Source organism: Nomascus leucogenys, chromosome 14 (assembly GCF_006542625.1).
Source record: "Nomascus leucogenys isolate Asia chromosome 14, Asia_NLE_v1, whole genome shotgun sequence".
Classification (NCBI taxonomy): Eukaryota; Metazoa; Chordata; class Mammalia; order Primates; family Hylobatidae; genus Nomascus; species Nomascus leucogenys.
The window spans coordinates 92,293,420-92,311,787 of record NC_044394.1 but is presented as its reverse complement, the minus strand read 5'-3'; positions in this window follow the sequence as shown (position 1 = coordinate 92,311,787).

Below are 18,368 nucleotides of genomic sequence, written 5' to 3'. Positions count from 1 at the left end.
TTTTTTTTTGAGTGGAGTTTTGCCCTTGTTGCCCAGGCTGGAGTGCAATGGCACAATCTCAGCACACTGCAATTCCCACCTCCCAGATTCAAGTGATTCTCCTGCCTCAGCCTCCCAAGTAGCTGGGATTACAGGCGCTCACCACCACGCCTGGCTAATTTTGTATTTTTAGTAGACGAGGTTTCACCATGTTGGCCAGGATTGTCTCGATCTATTGACCTCATGATCCGCCCGCCTGGGCCTCCCAAAGTGCTGGGATTATAGGCATGAGCCAGCATGCCTGGCCTACATTTACATGTCTTAATTGCCATATATGTGTTTGTAATTATAGTACAAATTCCTACGGGTGCAAAGTGTTCTGGCAGGATTTCCTAGACAGAAAAAAAAATTATTTCATTAAATATTCGCTTATGTATTAGAAGGATTTTTTTTCTTTTCTTTTCTTTTTTTTGAGACAGTCTCACCCTGTTGCCCAGGCTGGAGTCCAGTGGCCCAATCTCTGCTCACTGTAACCTCCGCCTCCTGGGTTCAAGCAATTCTCCTGCCTCAGCCTCCCAAGTAGCTGGGATTACAGGTGTGTGCCACCACACCCAGCTAATTTTTATATTTTTAGTAGAGACAGGTTTTCAACATATTGGCCAGGCTGGTCTCGAACTCCTGACCTCCAGTAATCCGCCTGCCTTGGCCTCCCAAAGTGCCGGGATTACAGGTGTGAGCCACTGCGCCCGGCCATATTAGAGGGATTTTAGGGGACATTGAGATAACTATGGAAATGATAAATAGGAAGTGTATCATTTAACAACAACAACAAAAAAAACACAGGCCGGGTGTGGCGGCTCACACATGTAATCTCAGCACTTTGGGAGGCCGAGGCAGGCCGATCACTAAAGGTCAGGAATTCAAGACCAGCCTGGCTAACATGGTGAAACCCTGTCTCTACTAAAAATACAAAAAATGAGCTGGGCGTGGTGGCGCATGCTTCTAATCCCAGCTACTCAGGAGGCCGAGGCAGGAGAATTGCTTTAACCTAGGAGGCGGCGGTTGCGGTGAGCCAAGATCGTGCCACCGCACTCCAGCCTGGGTGACAGAGTGAGACTTTGTGTCAAAAAAAAACGAAAAGAAAAAAAGAACAACAAAAAAAGATGAGCAGGCCAGGCACGGTGGCTCACACCTGTAATCCCAGCACTGTGGGAGGCCCAAGTGGGCAGATCACAAGGTCAATAGATGGAGACCATCCCGGCCAATATGGTGAAACCCCATCTCCACTAAAAATAAAAAAATTGGCCGGGTGCAGTGGTTCACACCTGTAATCCCAGCACTTTGGGAGGCCAAGGCAGGCAGATCATGAGGTCAGGAGATCGAGGCCATCCTGGCTAACACAGTGAAACCCCGTCTCTTTTAAAAATACAAAAAATTAGCCGGGCGCCTGTAGTCTCAGCTACTTGGGAGGCTGAGGCAGGAGAACGGCGTGAACCTGGGAGGCAAAGCTTGCAGTGAGCTGAGATCTCACCACTGCACTTCAGCCTGGGCGACAGAGCAAGACTCTGTCTCAAACAAAAACAAAAACAAAAATTAGGGCCAGGTGCGGTGGCTCACGCCTATAATTCCAGCACTTTGGGAGGCCGAGGCCGGCGGATCACCTGAGGTTGGGAGTTCGAGACCAGCCTGGCCAACACAGAGAAACCCTGTCTCTACTAAAAACACACCGGGCGCGGTGGTGGGATTACAGGTGTGCACCACTACACCCGGCTAATTTTTGAATTTTTTCAGAGACGGGGTTTTGCAGTATTGCCCATGCTGATCTCGAAGTCCTGAGCTCAGGCGATCCGTCCGCCTCAGCCTCCTCAAGCGCTGGGATTACGGGGGTGAGCCACTGTGCCCAGCCTGTAAATTTTTATTAAGACCAAAAAATTGAATTGCATTGGAGATATATCTTTTAATAACATGTCTGGGGCTTTTCCCCGCTGACAATTCACTCATGTATCCACTGATGAAAAGTGCTATTGCTATAATGAGGCAGGGTGTATATAAATATTATCCCTGTTATTTCATTAACGTATATATAGAAGTAAATAGAAAGAGAGGAAGTTTTATTACAACAACCTAACTCTGATTTTTGAACCTCTTTTGATTTCTGGTGTTACAAGGGAGCTGAAAAGCGATCGCAGAGGACACAGGACTGGGAGACATGGTGGCAAAGGTAAAGCATCTTGGTCCAACCCGGGCACTCAGTTGAGACCCCAGAAAGGGAACACCTTAGGAGTAAGGGCTTTAGGATTAGGGGTGTGTAAACTTTACTAGTGTTAAGTTCACCAGTATAAAGAAAAAGCTAAAATGTATGAAATGGAGAATTTATTGAATTTAGAATCTAAACACCAAACTGGAAACAAGTGAAGATAAGATTTTTCAACTCAAATTTTACATCAGTTGAAATAATCTGAATCAAAATTCCAAGATAAAAACAAAAGGAAAATGAGAAAAAAAAGAAAACAGAAATGAATATTAGAGACCTGTGGAACAAGATCAAATGGTTGAATAAATGTAAAATTTGACTGCCAAGAGGTAGGGAGAAAGAAAATAGAGCAGAGGAAATTTTTTTTTTTTTTTTTTTTTCTGAGACAGAGTCTCGCTGTTGCCCAGGTTGGAGTGCAGTGGCATGATCTCAGCTCACTGCAGGCTCTGCCTCCCGGGGTTCACGCCATTCTCCTGCCTCAGCCTCCCAAGTAGCTGGGACTACAGGCGCCCGCCACCACGCCTGGCTAATTTTTTGCATTTTTAGTGGAGACGGGGTTTCACCATGTTAGCTAGGGTGGTCTCGATCTCCTGACCTCGTGATCCGCCCGCCTCGGCCTCCCAAAGTGCTGGGATTACAGGCGTGAGCCACCGCGCCCGGCCTCGAGCAGAGGAAATATTTAAAGAGATAATATGTAAGAAGTTTATAAATTGGTGAAAATATACCAACCCACAGATCCAAACAGCTCAGCAAACTCCCAAAAAGATACAGTCAAAGAAAAATACATGAAAGCATATCATAGTCCAACTGCTGAAAACCAATGATAATGAGAAAAGTCCTAAAAAGAGGCAGACTTTAAAAGGTACATTACATTCAGCCAGGCGCGGTGGCTCATGCCTGTAATCCCAGCACTTTGGGAGGCCAAGGCGGGTGCATCACCTGATGTCAGGAGTTCAAGACCAGCCTGACCAACATGGAAAAACCCCATCTCTACTAAAAATACAAAATTAGCCGGGCCTGGTGGCGGGTACCTCTAATCCCAGCTACTCAGGAGGCTGAGGCAGGAGAATCGCTTGAACCTGGGAGGTAGAGGTTGCGGTGAGCCGAGATCACGCCATTGCTCTCCAGTCTGGTCAAAAAGAGCGAAACTCCATCTGAAAAAATAAAAGGTACAATACATTCATGGAGGCATCAATAAGAATGACAGCTGACTTCTCATTGAAATCCATGGAAGCCAGAAAACAAAGAAATGACATCCGTAAAATGCTAAGAGTAAAACAAAGTCATTGAGATCAGAATTGAATATCTAACAAAAATGTCCTTCAAAAATTGGCCGGGCACGGTGGCTCACGCCTGTAATCCCAGAATTTTGAGAGGCCGAGGCGAGTGGATCATGAGATCAGGAGATTGAGGCCATCCTGGCTAACACGGTGAAACCCCATCTCTACTAAAAATACAAAAAAAAATTAGCTGGGCGTGGTGGCGGGCGCCTGTAGTCCCAGCTACTCGGGAGGCTGAGGCAGGAGAATGGTGTGAACCCAGGAGGTGGAGCTTGCAGTGAGCAGAGATTGCGCCACTGAACTCCAGCCTGGGCAACAGTGCAAGACTCCATCTCAAAAAAAAAAAAAATTGACTAGGTGCAGTGGCCTTTAATCCCAGCATTTTGGGAGGCCGAGGTGGGTGGATCACCTGAGGTCAGGAGTTCAAGACCAGCTTTGCCCAACATGGTGAAACACCATCTCTACTAAAATTACAAAAATTAGCCAGGCGTGGTGGTACACACCTGTAACCCCAGCTATTTGGGAGGCTGAGGCAGGAGAATCACTTGAACCTGGGAGGTGGAGGTTGCAGTGAGCAGAGATTGTGCCACTGCATTCCAGTCTGGGTGACAAGAGCAAAACTCTGCCTCAAAAAAAATAAAAATTAAGGAAAGGTGGCCAGGTGCAGTGGCTCACTCCTGTAATCCTAGCACTTTGGGAGGCTGAGGTGAGAGGCTCACCTAAGCTCAGGAGTTGGAGACCAGCCTGGGCAACATAGTGAGATCTCGTCTCTATTAAAAAGAAAAAAGAAAAAATTAAGGAATGGTAATGAAAGAAATTTTCAGATCAACAAAAGCTGAAAATTATCACCAGAAGACTCAGCCTTCAAAAAAATACTAACAGAAATTATTAAATATTTTATTCCTTTTTTTGTTTTTTAATTTATTTTTTGTGATGGAGTCTTGCTCTTGTCACCCAGGCTGGAGTGCAATGGCACAATCTCGACTCACTGCAATCTCCGCCTCCCAGGTTCAAGCGATTCTCTTGCCTCAGCCTCCTGAGTAGCTGGGATTACAGGCACCTGCCACCACGCCTGGCTAATTTTTGTGTTTTTAGTAGAGACAGGGTTTCACCATGTTGGTCAGGCTGGTCTCAAACTCCTGACCTCGTGATCTGCCCGCCTCGGCCTCCCAAAGTGCTGGGATTACATATGTGAGCCACAGCACCTGGCCTTTATATTTTTTTTGAGACAAGAGTCTCGCTGTGTTGCCCAGGTTGGAAAGTAGTGGCTCATTTGGCTCACAGCAAGCTCTGCCTCCTGGGTTCACGCCATTCTCCTGCCTCAGCCTCCCGAGTAGCTGGGACTATAGGCGCCTGCCACCACGCCCAGCTAATTTTTGTGTGTGTATGTGTTTTTAATTGAGACGAGCTTTCACCGTGTTAGCCAGGATGGTCTCGATCCCCTGACCTCGTGATCCGCCCGCCTCGGCCTCCCAAAGTGCTGGGATTACAGGCGTGAGCCACCGCGCCCAGCCTATTTTTTTATTTCTTATAGGGATGAGGTCTCACTATGTTGCCCAAGCTGGCCTAGAGTGACCCTCCCACCTTAGCCTCCCAAAGTGCTGAGATTACAGGCATGAGCCACCATGGCCAGCCAACTAACAGAAATGCTTCAGACCAGAGGAAAATTATCTCCAGTGGAATCCCAGTTCTGTACCAAGAAATAAAGAATGCCTGGGAAAGTGGCTATGTGGGTATAAAAGAGTTTTGTTGTTGTTGTTGTTGTTTTTGAGATGGAGTCTTGCTCTGTTGCCAGGCTGGAGTGCAGTGGTGCAATCTCAGCTCACTGCAACCTCTGCCTCCCGAGTTCAAGCAATGCTCCTGCCTCAGCCTCCCGAGTAGCTGGGACTACAGGCGCACGCCACCGTGCCTAGGTAATTTTTGTATTTTTAGTAGAGACGGGGTTTCACCATGTTGGCCAGGATGGTCTGGATCTCTTGACCTTGTGATCTGCCCACCTTGGCCTCCCAAAGTGCTGGGATTACAGGTGTGAGCCACTGTGCCCGGCCAAAAGACATTTTAAATAATTTACTTAGACCAGGCACAGTGGCTCATGTCTATAATCTTGGCACTTTGGTAGGCCGAGGCGGGAGGATTGCTTGAGCCCAGGACTTTGAGACCAGCATGGGCAACATAGTGAGGTCCCATTTCTAAACAAATAAAAAGCCAGGTGTGGTGGCGTGTGCCTGTGAGGCAGGAGAATAGGGTATGGAGGCAGGGAACCTAAGGCTGATTCACACTGACCTCCTAGAACTAAATCAAAAGGAAAACCCCAACTTCCCACACCTGAGTGACAAAAGAACCAGCGGCTACTCCCTTTGCAACCCTTCCCCGCTTTCTGCGTGGCAGATGGAAAATTGAAAGTCCTTCTGATTGGTTGCTTTCTGAAACAGATCACACTGATAACAGGCTGCTACTTCATTTGCATGGAGTGTACACCAAGTGGCCAATGCAGAACTTCTAGGGGGACTGGACCCCAGAAAATTCTGTAACCACGGCCCTTGAGTTGCTGCTTGGGCGCCCCCACCCTGTGGAGTGTACTTTCATTTTCAGTCAACGTCTGCTTCATTCTTTCCTTGCTTTGCTGTGCGTTTTGTCCAATTCTTTGTTCCAAACGCCAAGAACCTGGACAACTACAGGTAATGCCTGTAATCCCAGCTACTCAGGAGGCTGAGGCAGGAGGATCACTTGAGCCTCAGAGGTGGAGACTGCAGTGAACAGTGATCACACCACTGCACTCTAGCCTGGGTGACAAAGCAACACAGTCTCAAATAATAATAATAATAATAGGCTGGGCACAGTGGCTCACACCTGTAATCCCAGCACTTTGGGAGGCCAAGGCAGGTGGATTATTTGAGGTCAGGAGTTCAAGACCAGCCTGTCCAACGTGGTGAAACTCCATCTCTACTAAAAATACAAACATTAGCTGAGTGTCATGGTGGGTACCTGTAATCCCAGCTACTCCGGAGGCTTAGGCAGGAGAATCACTTGAACCTCAGAGGCAGAGGCTGCAGTGAACCCAGTTCGTGCCACTGCACTCCAGCCTGGGTGACAGAGTGAGACTCCGTCTCAAAAATAATAATAATAATAATAATTGGCCATACGGTGCCCCATGCCTGTAATCTCAATACTTTGGGAGGCCAAGGTGGGTGGAATGCTTGAGATTAGGAGTTTGAGACCAGCCTGGGCAACATGGCGAAATGCCATCTCTACTAAAAAAAAAAAAAAAAAAATTGCTGGGCATGGTGGCAGCGCCTGTGGTCCCAGCTACTCGGGAGGCCGAGGTGGGAGGATCGCTGGAATGTGGGAAGTGAAGTTTGCAATGAGCCAAGATCGCACCACTACACTCCAGCCTGGTCACAGAGCAAGATTCTGTCTCAAAAAATAAAAAATAAAATAAAAATAATTATTTTAAAGATTACTGAATGAATGCTTCAAGCAAAAAAAAAATTTCTTTTTGAGACAGAGTCTCACTCTGTTGCCCAGGCTGGAGCACAGTGGCACGACCTGGGCTCACTGCAACCTCTGCCACCTGGGTTCAAGCGATTCTCCTGTCTCAGCGTCTTGAGTAGCTGGGATTACAGGTGCACGCCACCACATCCAGCTAATTTTTTGTATTTTTAGTAAAGACAGGGTTTCACCCAGTTAGCCATAATGACCTCAATCACCGGACCTCGTGATCCGCCGCCTCGGCCTCCCAAAGTGCTGGGATTACAGGCGTGAGCCACCACGCCCTGTCCATTATTCTTATTATTTTAGACAGAGTCTCACTCTGTCACCCAGGCTGGAGTGCAGTGGCACGATATCAGTTCACTGCAACCTCTGCCTCCCGGGTTCAAGCGATTCTCCTGCCTCAGCCTCCCGAGTAGCTGGGACTACAGGTGCCCACCACAGTGCCCGGCTAATTGTTTTGTATTTTTAGTAGACACGAGGTTTCACCATGTTAGCCAGGATGGTCTATCTCCTGACTTCGTGATCCGCCCGCCTCGGCCTCCCAAAGTGCTGGGATTACAGGTGTGAGCCACTATGCCCGGTCACCAACTCATTTTTTTGTTTTGTTCGCTTCTTTGTTTTTTGAGATAGAATCTCGCTCTGTCGCCCAGGCTGGAGTGCAGTGGCGTGATCTCAGCTCACTGCCAGCTTCGCCTCCCAGGTTCACGCCGTTCTCCTGCCTCAGCCTCCCAAGCTGGGACTACAGGTGCCTGCCACCACACCCGGCTAATTTTTTGTATTTTTAGTAAAGATGGAGTTTCACCGTATTAGCCAGGATGGTCTTGATCTTCTGACCTTGTGATCCCCTGCCTCAGTCTCCAAAGTATAGCACACAATTTTAAGAGTTAATGTAAAGCTATAGTAATTAAAATTGTGGAATACTGGTATAAGAATGGTATAATAATACTGGTATAAGAACTAGCTCAGTGAGGCCAGGCACAGGGGCTCATGCCTGTAATCCCAGCGGTTTGGTAGGCTGAGGCAGGTGGATCACGAGGTCAGGAGTTCAAGACCAGCCTGACCAACATGGTGAAACCCTGTCTCTACTAAAAATACAAAAATTAGCCAGGCGTGCTGGCGCATGCCTGTAATCCCAGCTACTCAGGTGGCTGAAGCAGGAGAATCACTTGAACCTGGGAGGGGGAGGTTGCGGTGAGCCAAGATTGCACCACTGAACTCCAGCCTGGGTGACAGAGCAAGACTCCATCTCAAAAAAAAAAAAAAAAAAAAAAAAAAAAGAACTAGATCAGTGGAACAGCATGAAAAATCCAGAAACAGACCCCCACATACAGAGTCAATTGATTTTTGACAATAGTGCCAAGGTTGTTCAATAGGGAAAGCAAAGTCTGTTGAATAAACAGTACAGGGTATCTGATTAACAGTGTGGCCCAATGCCAGGGGTTCGGCCAAGTCCAGTTGCTCACCAAACGGAAAGCCAATCACTGAGACAACGAGTATTGCCAGGGAAGAAGGCTTTATTGCCAGTGATGTCGTCATGTCAGCAGGTGACAGGAGACCAGTCTCAAATCCACTTCCCCAACCCACTGAAGTTAGGGTTTTAGATAGCAGGGAAGGAAGGTAACTATGGGTGGGAAATTAGGAAGTAGGGAGGGGTAAGGAAGAGGAAGTGGTCAACAGGCAGCTGGGGGCAGTCAGATTTAGTGTTCTGGAAAGTTTCAGCTCCCCGATACCATCTGGAAGGCCTGAGGGTTGGATTCCTAAGAAAGGAACTCAGATAAAACAAATGTTAATTTTCTCAAGCTTCAAGCCCAGGAGGGTCAGTGTCTATGCTTAGCCAAACAAAACAAAACAAAACACTGTAAACAGTTCTATGGGAAAATTGGGCTTGTTTTAACAATAATAATAACAACAAAAGTGCTAATCCCTGCCTTATGCCGTACATAAAAATAAAATCCAGATGGACCTATATGCAAAGGCTAAAATTATCAAGCTCCCAAAAATAAGACATCGGAGACTGTTGGTTGGGCATGGTGGCTCACGCCTGTAATTCCAGCACTTTGGGGAAGCCAAGGTGGGTGGATCACCTGAGGTCAAGAGTTCAAGACCAGCCTGGCAAACATGGTGAAACCTCGTCCCTACAAAAATATAAAAATTAGCTGGGCATGATGGCGGGTGCCTGTAATTCCAGCTACTTGGGAGGCTGAGGCAGGAGAATCACTTGAACCTGGGAGGTGAAGTCAGCAGTGAGCTGAAATCGTGCCATTGCAAACCAGCCTGGGTGACAGGGCGAGACTCCATCTCTAAAAAAGTAAAAAGTTTTTTAAAAATTAAAAAAAAGGTCAGGCGCGGTGGCTCATGCCTGTAATCCCAGCACTTTGGGAGGCCGAGGCGGGTGGATTACGAGGTCAGGAGATTGGGACCATCCTGGCTAACACGGTGAAACCCCGTCTCTACTAAAAAAATACAAAAAATTAGCCGGGCGTCGTGGCGGGTGCCTGTAGTCCCAGCTACTCAGGAGGCTGAGGCAGGAGAATGGCATGAACCCGGGAGGTGGAGCTTGCAGTGAGCCGAGATCGTGCCACTGCACTCCAGCCTGGGCAACAGAGCTAGACTCTGTCTCAAAAAAAAAAAAAAAAAGAAAAGAAAAAATACATTTTGCTCATCAAAACAATGAAAAATATGAAAACATGAGCCACACATTGAGAAAATATTCACAGTACATGTATCTGATAAAAGTATCTAAGCAGAATTTTTAAAAACTCCTGTAACTCCATAATAAAAAGACAATCTAATTTTCAAAATAGGCAAGAGACTTGAAAAGCTACCTCACAAGAGAATATATATAAACAGCCAATAAACACATGAGAAGATGTTCAATGTCATTAGTCATCAGGGAAATGCAAATTAAAACCACAGGAAGGCCAGGTGCAGTGGAGCCAGTCAGTAGTTCCAGCTACTTGGGAGGATGAGGTGGGAGGATCACTGAGGCCAGTTCAAGCCTGCAGTGAGCTATGATAGTGCCACCGCACTCCAGCCTGCGCAGCAGAGTGAGACCTGGTCTCTTAGAAAACAAAACAAACCATAAAATAAAACAGGCCGGGCGCGGTGGCTCACATATGTAATCCCAGCACTTTGGGAGGCCAAGGTGGGCGGATCACAAGGTCAGGAGTTTGAAACCAGCCTGACCAACATAGTGAAACCCTGTCTCTACTAAAAATACAAAAATTAGCTGGTCAGGGTGGCACGTGCCTGTAGTCCCAGCTACTCAGGAGGCTGAGGCAGGAGAATTGCTTGAACCCGGGAGGTGGAGGTTGTGGTGAGCTGAGATCGTGCCACTGCACTCCAGCCTGGGCGACAGAGCGAGACTCCATCTCAAAAAAAAATAATAATAAATTATAATAATAATAATAGGGCCAAGCACAGTAGCTCACGCCTGTAATCCCAACACTTTGGGAGGCTGAGGCAGGCAGATCACGAGGTCAGGAGATGGAGACCCTCTTGGCTAATACGGTGAAACCCCATCTCTACTAAAAATACAAAAAATTAGCCAGCTGTGTTGGCACACGCCTGTAGTCCCAGCTACCCCAGAGGCTGAGGCAGGAGAATCGCTTGAACCTAGGAGGCAGAGGTTGCAGTGAGCTGCTGCACTCCAGCCTGGGCGACAGAGTGAGACTCTGTCTCAAAATAATAGTAATAATAATAATAATAATAATAAATAATAATAAATAAATAAAGTAAAAAATCGGCTGGGCGTGGTGGTTCATGCCTGTAATCTCAGCACTTTGGGAGGTCAAGGCAGGCAGATCACTTGAGGTCAGGAGTTCGAGACCAGCCTGGCCAACATGATAAAACCCAGTCTGTACTAAAAATACAAAAATTGGCCGGGCGCAGTGGCTCACGCTTGTAATCCCAGCACTTTGGGAGGCCAAGGCGGGCGGATCACGAGGTCAGGAGATCAAGACCACGGTGAAACCCCATCTCTACTAAAAATACAAACAAAAAAAATTAGCCGGGCATGGTGGCAGGCGCCTGTAGTCCCAGCTACTCAGAGAGGCTGAGGCAGGAGAATGGCGTGAACCTGGGAGGCAGAGCTTGCAGTGAGCCAAGATTGCGCCACTGCACTCCAGGCTGCACGACAGGGCGAGACTCCGTCTCAAAAAAAAAAAAAAAAAATTAGCCGATGTGGTGATGGGCACCTGTAATCCCAGCTACTTGGGATAATCGCTTGAACCTGAGAGTGAGAGTCTCTCTCTCCCAAAGAAAAAAAAAAAAAGAAATAAATGAAAGGGGCAAATATTCCAAATATTCCTGGCTGTGGCCATGGCCACTAGGTGTAGTGTGCGCACAAAGGACACAGCTGATCGATGGTCTGTGTCCCAAGAAAGGTCAGTGCTGTGCTTTGGGTAAGGTTTGTTTGTCCCCACCAAAATTCATGTTAAAATTTGATCCCTAGGCTGGGCACGGTGGCTCACGCCTGTAATCCCAGCACTTTGGGAGGCCGAGGCGGGCAGATCACCTGAGGTCAGGAGTTTGAGACCAGCCTACCCAACATGGCAAAACCTCATCTCTACTAAAAATACAAAAATGAGCTGGGCATGGTGGCAGGCACCTGTAATCCCAGCTACTTGGGAGGCCGAGGCAAGAGAATTGCTTGAACCCGGGAGGCAGAGGTTGCAGTGAGTCGAGATTGCGCCACTGCACTCCAGCCTGGGTGGTGACAGAGCGAGACTTCATCTCAAAAAAAAAAAAAAAGAACAAAAAGCCCTCACCAGAAACCAAGGCCATGCCCTTGAACTTTGCAGCCTGCCGAACCATGAGCTACATCAACCTATTTTCTTTATAAACTACCCAGTCTCCAGTGCTCAGATTACAGGCGTGAGCCAACCATGCCCAGCGGAATAATACATATATTTCTAGTTGAATTTCACTTTATTTTTATTTATTTATTTTTTTTTTGAGAGGGAGTCTCACTCTGTCGCCCAGGCTGGAGTGCAGTGGCGCAATCTCGGCTCACTGCAAGCTCCGCCTCCCGGGTTCACGCCATTCTCCTGCCTCAGCCGCTCCGAGTAGCTGGGACTACAGGCACCCGCCACCACACCCGGCTAATTTTTTTTATTTTTTAGTAGAGATGGGGTTTCACCGTGGTCTCGATCTCCTGACCTCGTGATCTGCCCGCCTCAGCCTCCCAAAGTACTGGGATTACAAGCGTGAGCCACCGCGCCCGACCTGAATTTCACTTTAAACAAATGAGAGCTTCAGCGATAAATCTCATAATACGTATTTTTAAAAGAATATACTAAGACAATGTTGTTTATTTTTATTATTTGTAGAGATGGGTTCTCACTGGGTTGCATAGGCTAGACTTGAATTCCTGGGCTCAAGTGATCCGCTTGCCTCAGCCTCCCAAAGTGCTGGGATTACAGGCATTAGCCATCTCGCCTGGAAAATAAAATGTTTAAATTTATTGATATTAACTGGACCTGAAAGGAACTATGGTTCTGAGACCTCCTGCACCTGAACTTCTCTGCAGACCTTCAAGAGCTCCTGGAGCTGGAGGGCCTGTTTGTAATGTATACCCTCCAAGGGACCAGAAGGAGGCTGACCCCAGCGTCCCAACTTTAGCTGTGTCCTAGGAGGCACACAGATGAATTCCAGTTATATTCAGGTTACACAAATTGACCTTCTAAGTGAATGCACTGTGTCTGGAAGAGCCTCCTCAGGATGTGTCCTGGAGTGCAGGCAGGCCCAGCAGGAGCCACCGTGCAACCTCTGTGTTCTGAGCCACGTGCATCTGAGTGTGCAAAGAGCCTCAAGGACAGCCGGGGAGGGGAGCAGAAGTTTCACGGGGGCACGAGGCTCAGGGCCTCCCTCACAGAGCCAGGAGTCCCCTGGTGACCACGTACAGAGTTCTCTAGCTGCTTCAGCCTGGTGGTCCGGGCTGCCCTTCTGAATCTCTGTGCTGAAACTGGTGTTCCCCAAAGCTCACACGGAAAAACAGATCCACATGCAGCGGACAGACAGTCGGACAGACTCTAGCTTGACAGCGAAAGGCTGTTTTTAAACGGAGAGGCCCGTGTCACCTCAGCTCGGGGCCTCCGCTCCCCAGAACCTGCACCCCCGGGTGCTCCCATGGATGCTTCGCGCTTGTGGTGGCATCCCTGTTCCTCCCACCTCCTAGGCTCCAAAGCTCAGGGCTGCCATGTACTCATTTGCTTGTCCAGGACACTTCCCTCCTCCATTCTCATGCTGGGCACTGGGCCAGATTCCAGGGTCCACTTGAGCAGAGGGGCACAGACCCCACCTTCATGAGGCCAGAGGGGAAGCAGCCGTGACTTGGGTCATCACCACCCGGGACCTACACCCAAATTCCTCACACACTGCCAGCCCCATTCCCCAGGCCCCCTGCCCACCTGTGCGCCCCAGCTCGTGGCCCCGCCCACCAGCGTGCAAGACCTGCTCCCACAGCCCCTCCGTCAGCCGCCCGACCACCTAGTACTGCACAGTGAGGGTTACTGCTTCTCCTGAGTGGCTGCCCTGCCTAGCATCACCTCTACAGCTCAGAGTCTGGGAGTCATTTATTTACACACACGTTCTCCCCAACAGACTCTGAGCCCTGAGCGGGGGTTGGTAGCAGGGTCAGCACTTGTCACATGCAGAATCAGGCTGGAGAAATTTCACAAAAAAATTAACATTCCAAGCAGTTACCATTCACTGACTCGTGCAAAAATCTATTTGGAGCTTCTGTGAAGCACAGAGAATCAAGATGAAAATCTGTCTGCTGGGCGCGGTGGCTCACGCTTGTAATCCCAGCACTTTGAGAGGCCGAGGTGGAGGATCACTTCAGCTCAGGAGTTTGAGACCAGCCTGGCTGACAAAGTAACACGCTGTCTTTTTCTTTTTTCTTTTTTTTTTTTGAGAGGGAGTCTTGCTGTGTCGCCCAGGCTGGAGTGCAGTGGCGCGATCTCGGCTCACTGCAAGCTCCGCCTCCCGGGTTCACGCCATTCTCCTGCCTCAGCCTCCCAAGTAGCTGGGACTACAGGCGCCCGCCACCACGCCCGGCTAATTTTTTTTTTTTTTTGTATTTTTAGTAGAGATGGAGTTTCACCGTGTTATCCAGGATGGTCTCGATCTCCTGGCCTCGTGATCCACCCACCTCGGCCTCCCAAAGTGCTTGGATTACAGGCGTGAGCCACCGCACCCAGCCAGACACTGTCTTTACCAAAAAAAAAAAAAATGTGTTTTTTTTTTTTTTTGAGACAGGGTCTCGCTCTGTCGCCCAGGCTGGAGTGCAGTGGCGCCATCTCGGCTCGCTGCAAGCTCCGCCTCCCGGGTTCACTCCATTCTCCTGCCTCAGCCTCTCCGAGTAGCTGGGACTACAGGCGCCCACCACCACGCCCGGCTAATGTTTTGTATTTTTAGTAGAGACGGGGTTTCACCGTGGTCTCAATCTCCTGACCTCGTGATACCCCCGCCTTGGCCTCCCAAAGTGCTGGGATTACAAGCGTGAGCCACTGCGCCCGGCCAAAAAATGTGTTTTAAATTAGCCAAGCATGGTGGCACGTGCCTGTAGTCTCAGCTTCTTGGGAGGCTGAGGGAGGAGCTCACTTGAGCCCAGGAGTTGGAGGCTGCAGTGAGCTGAGATCACACCACTGCAGCCTGGCCTGGGTGACAAAATCAGATCCTGTCTCTAAAAAAAAAAGAAAAAGAAAGAAACCAAACAGTTCTAGACACGCCTGCATACACGGGCCAAGTGCACACACGTTTCCTGGCTCAGTCCCCTGAGATGCCGAGAAATGACGACATTCCAGTAGCAACGTGCACAGCCAGTGCCCAGATGTTGATTCCTAACACCATTCCTCACCAAAATTGCCAGTGCTCCTTGGACAAACGTTAAGAAACTGCCAAACCTTTCCAAATGACTGCCCCATTCTGTACCCCACCGGCCATGTAGCAGGGTCCCACTTGCTCTTCCCAACTCTTGGCATGACCACACTTCTTTTTTTGTTTTTTGAGATGGAGTTTCACTCTTGTTGCCCAGGCTGGAGTGCAGTGGTGCGATCTCGGCTCACTGCAACCTCTGCCTCCTGAGTTCAAGCGATTCTCCTGCCTCAACCTCCCGAGTAGCTGGGATTATAGGCGCCCACTACCAAGCCCAGCTAATTGTTGTATTTTTAATAGAGACAGGGTTTCACCATATTGGCCAGACTGGTCTCGAACTCCTGACCTCAGGTGATCCGCCTGCCTCAGCCTCCCAAAGTGCTGGGATTACAGGGGTGAGCCACCACGCCCGGCCATGACCACACTTTTCTTTCATCACAGTCACTCCAGTGGGTACATGGTGGCATCTCATTGCAGTGTTATGCTGGGCATCTTTTTTTTTTTTTTTTTTTTTTTTGAGACAGGGTCTTACTCTGTCACCCAGCCTGAGGCTCCCACCTCAGCCTCCCAAGTAGCTGGGACTACAGGTGTGCACCACTACGCTCCGCTAATTTTTGTATTTTTTGTACAGATGCGGTTTTGCCATGCTGCCCAGTGTGGTCTCAAACTCCTGGCCTGAAGTGATCCGCCAGCCTTGGCCTCCCAAAGTCCTGGCGTTGCAGGCGAGAGCCACCGTGCCCGGCCTGTGCATCTTTTCATGGGTTGACTGACCATGATCACAGCACAGGTTTTGTAGTCCCCGCTGTCTACAGAATCAGAGAGTGTGAGTGTCCGGGCTAGGGGACTTGGTAGAGGGAAGAAAGCTGGAGACTGAGAGTCAAGGTCTTTGCCTCCACTGGGGGTGGAGGTAGAGAGTGGGGAGGCAGGACCTGGGACCCAGGTCTCCAGCGGCTATTGCTGACACTGCGTGATCAAGTCTACACCTCTTGCTCCTGCTACCAGTGACTCCACACCTCCACAGCCATAATTTTAGAAAAATCTTTTGGCTGGGCGCAGTGGCTGATGCCTGTAATCCTAGCACTTTGGGAGGCCAAGGAGGGTGGATCATTTGAGGTCAAGAGTTCGAGACCAGCCTGGCCAACATGGTGAAACCTCGTCTCTACTAAAAATACAAAAATTAGCCGGGCGTGGTGGTGAGCACCTGTAATCCCAGCTACTCGGAAGGCTGAGGCAGGAGAATCGCTTGAAGCTGGGAGGTGGAAGTTGCAGTGAGCCGAGATCACACCACTGCACTCCAGCTTGGGCGACAGAGTGAGACTCCCTCTCAAAAAAAAAAAAATTTTTTTTTTTTGGCTGGGCACAGTGGCTCATGCCTGTAGTCCCAGCTACTCACGAGTCTGAGGTGATGATCCCTGCAGTCCAGGAGTTTGAGTTCACCTGGCCAAAGAGGCTGGCTGGGAAGATCTGAGGCCCAGCCATAGGGCCCCAGGTAGGGCAGTGTCCACCCTGCCTCCCGAGGAAGCAGTGGAGGAGGCATGGGGCGTGTGCTGGGCTCTGCAGTCCCTTGGACCCAGCTATGCTATGGCCAGCTGCCAGGTGCTCACCTGGCCAGAAGTTGACCCACGGGGCTCCTGACCCCTAGCCCCAGGCAAGAGGAGCACACAAGGCTCGGGGAGATCAAGCTTTGAAATACTTTCCAGCACACAGTCTGGAATGTTCTCTGAACATCTGACTCCCATAGTGTGAGCAGAGAACCTACCCTTGTATGCTGGTCAGGATGGGAAATCCCTCCTGGAGGGCAGATTCTATGAGCTGATCCCTGCCCCGCAGCAGAAATTTTGCTACAGTGAACCATTTCTTGGAATGCCTGTGCTTGCAGGGCACACGCCTGTGGCAGCATCAACTGTGATCCCTGGAGTGTGAAGTCACATCAAGGCTTTGCACATCTGAAACATATGCAATTTTCCTGACAAATTCTGGAAGTTCAAGAAGAAATAACACTCAAATTGCTAATAACACAGCAAAAGTAGCTGAAGAGATGTGTGTTCTCAGGACAGAACCCCTTCACACATTCGCAAGTCAGTATGTGTGGTGTACTGTTATTTTGTTTATTTATTGATGGAGCCTCTGTCTGTCGCCCAGGCTGGAGTGCAGTGACATGATCTCTGCTTACTGCAACCTCCACTTCCTAGGTTCAAGCGATTCTCCTGCTTCAGCCTCCCCAGTAGCTGGGACTACAGGCGCGTGCCACCATGCCTGGCTAAATTTTTGTATTTTTTTTTTTTTTGAGACGGAGTCTCGCTCTGTCTCCCAGGCTGGAGTGCAGTGGTGCGATCTCGGCTCACTGCAAGCTCCGCCTCCCGGGTTCATGCCATTCTCCTGCCTCAGCCTCCCGAGTAGCTGGGACTACAGGTGCCCTCCACCACACCCAGCTAATTTTTTGTATTTTCAGTAGAGACGGGGTTTCACCGTGTTAGCCAGGATGGTCTCGATCTCCTGACCTTGTGATCCACTCACCTCGGCCTCTCAAAGTGCTGGGATTACAGGCTTGAGCCACCGCGCCCGGTGAATTTTTTGTATTTTTAGTAGAGATGGGGTTTCATCGTGTTAGCCAGCATGGTCTCGATCTTCTGACCTCATGATCTGCCCACCTCAGCCTCCCAAAGTACTGGGATTATAGGTGTGAGCCACCACATCCGGCCAGTGTATTATTTTATTTCACAATTGTGGAGCTCAAGACAAAGTACTGTATCATAACAGAAATTAAAAACACTAATGGTCAAAACCATGAAGGAAAAGAATCATCATAACTAAAAAAATATGGAGAATGAAAATGACGATACAGACATTATGAGAGAACACACCAAACAGAAAGCAAAGACGCAGAAGGAAGCTGAAGGTCACAGACAGGAAAACCACAGCTGGTCCAGTCAGCAGGACACACACTGGGCTGGCCGCAGACACACCCACGAATTTGTTGATTTCAGTACCACGATGTCTCATTACACCTGTTATGACAAGCAGTAATTCCACCCAACACTTTTTAGTGAAAGATTTATTGTTCAAGATTCCAATCCCACAACTTCTACTAATCAACTAAAACACATCAGACAAAACAGATGCTTCTCAAAACATTTTGAAACAACTTTTTTTTGGAGACAGAGTCTCGCTGTGTCATCCAGGCTGGAGTACAATGGCGCCATCTCCGCTCACTGAAGCTCTGCCTCCCGGGTTCAAGCGATTCTCCTGCCTCAGCCTCCCGATAGCTGGGATTACAGGCACACACCACCACGCCCGGCTAATTTTTGTATTTTTAGTAGAGACGGGGTTTCACCACGTTGGCCAGGCTGATCTCGATCTCTTGACCTTGTGATCCACCCGCCTCGGCCTCCCAAAGTGCTGGGATTACAGGCGTGGGCTACCGCGCCCAGCCCCATCAGTGAGTATCTTGAGAACCCTCAAAAATCACAGGAAGCATTTGTTGA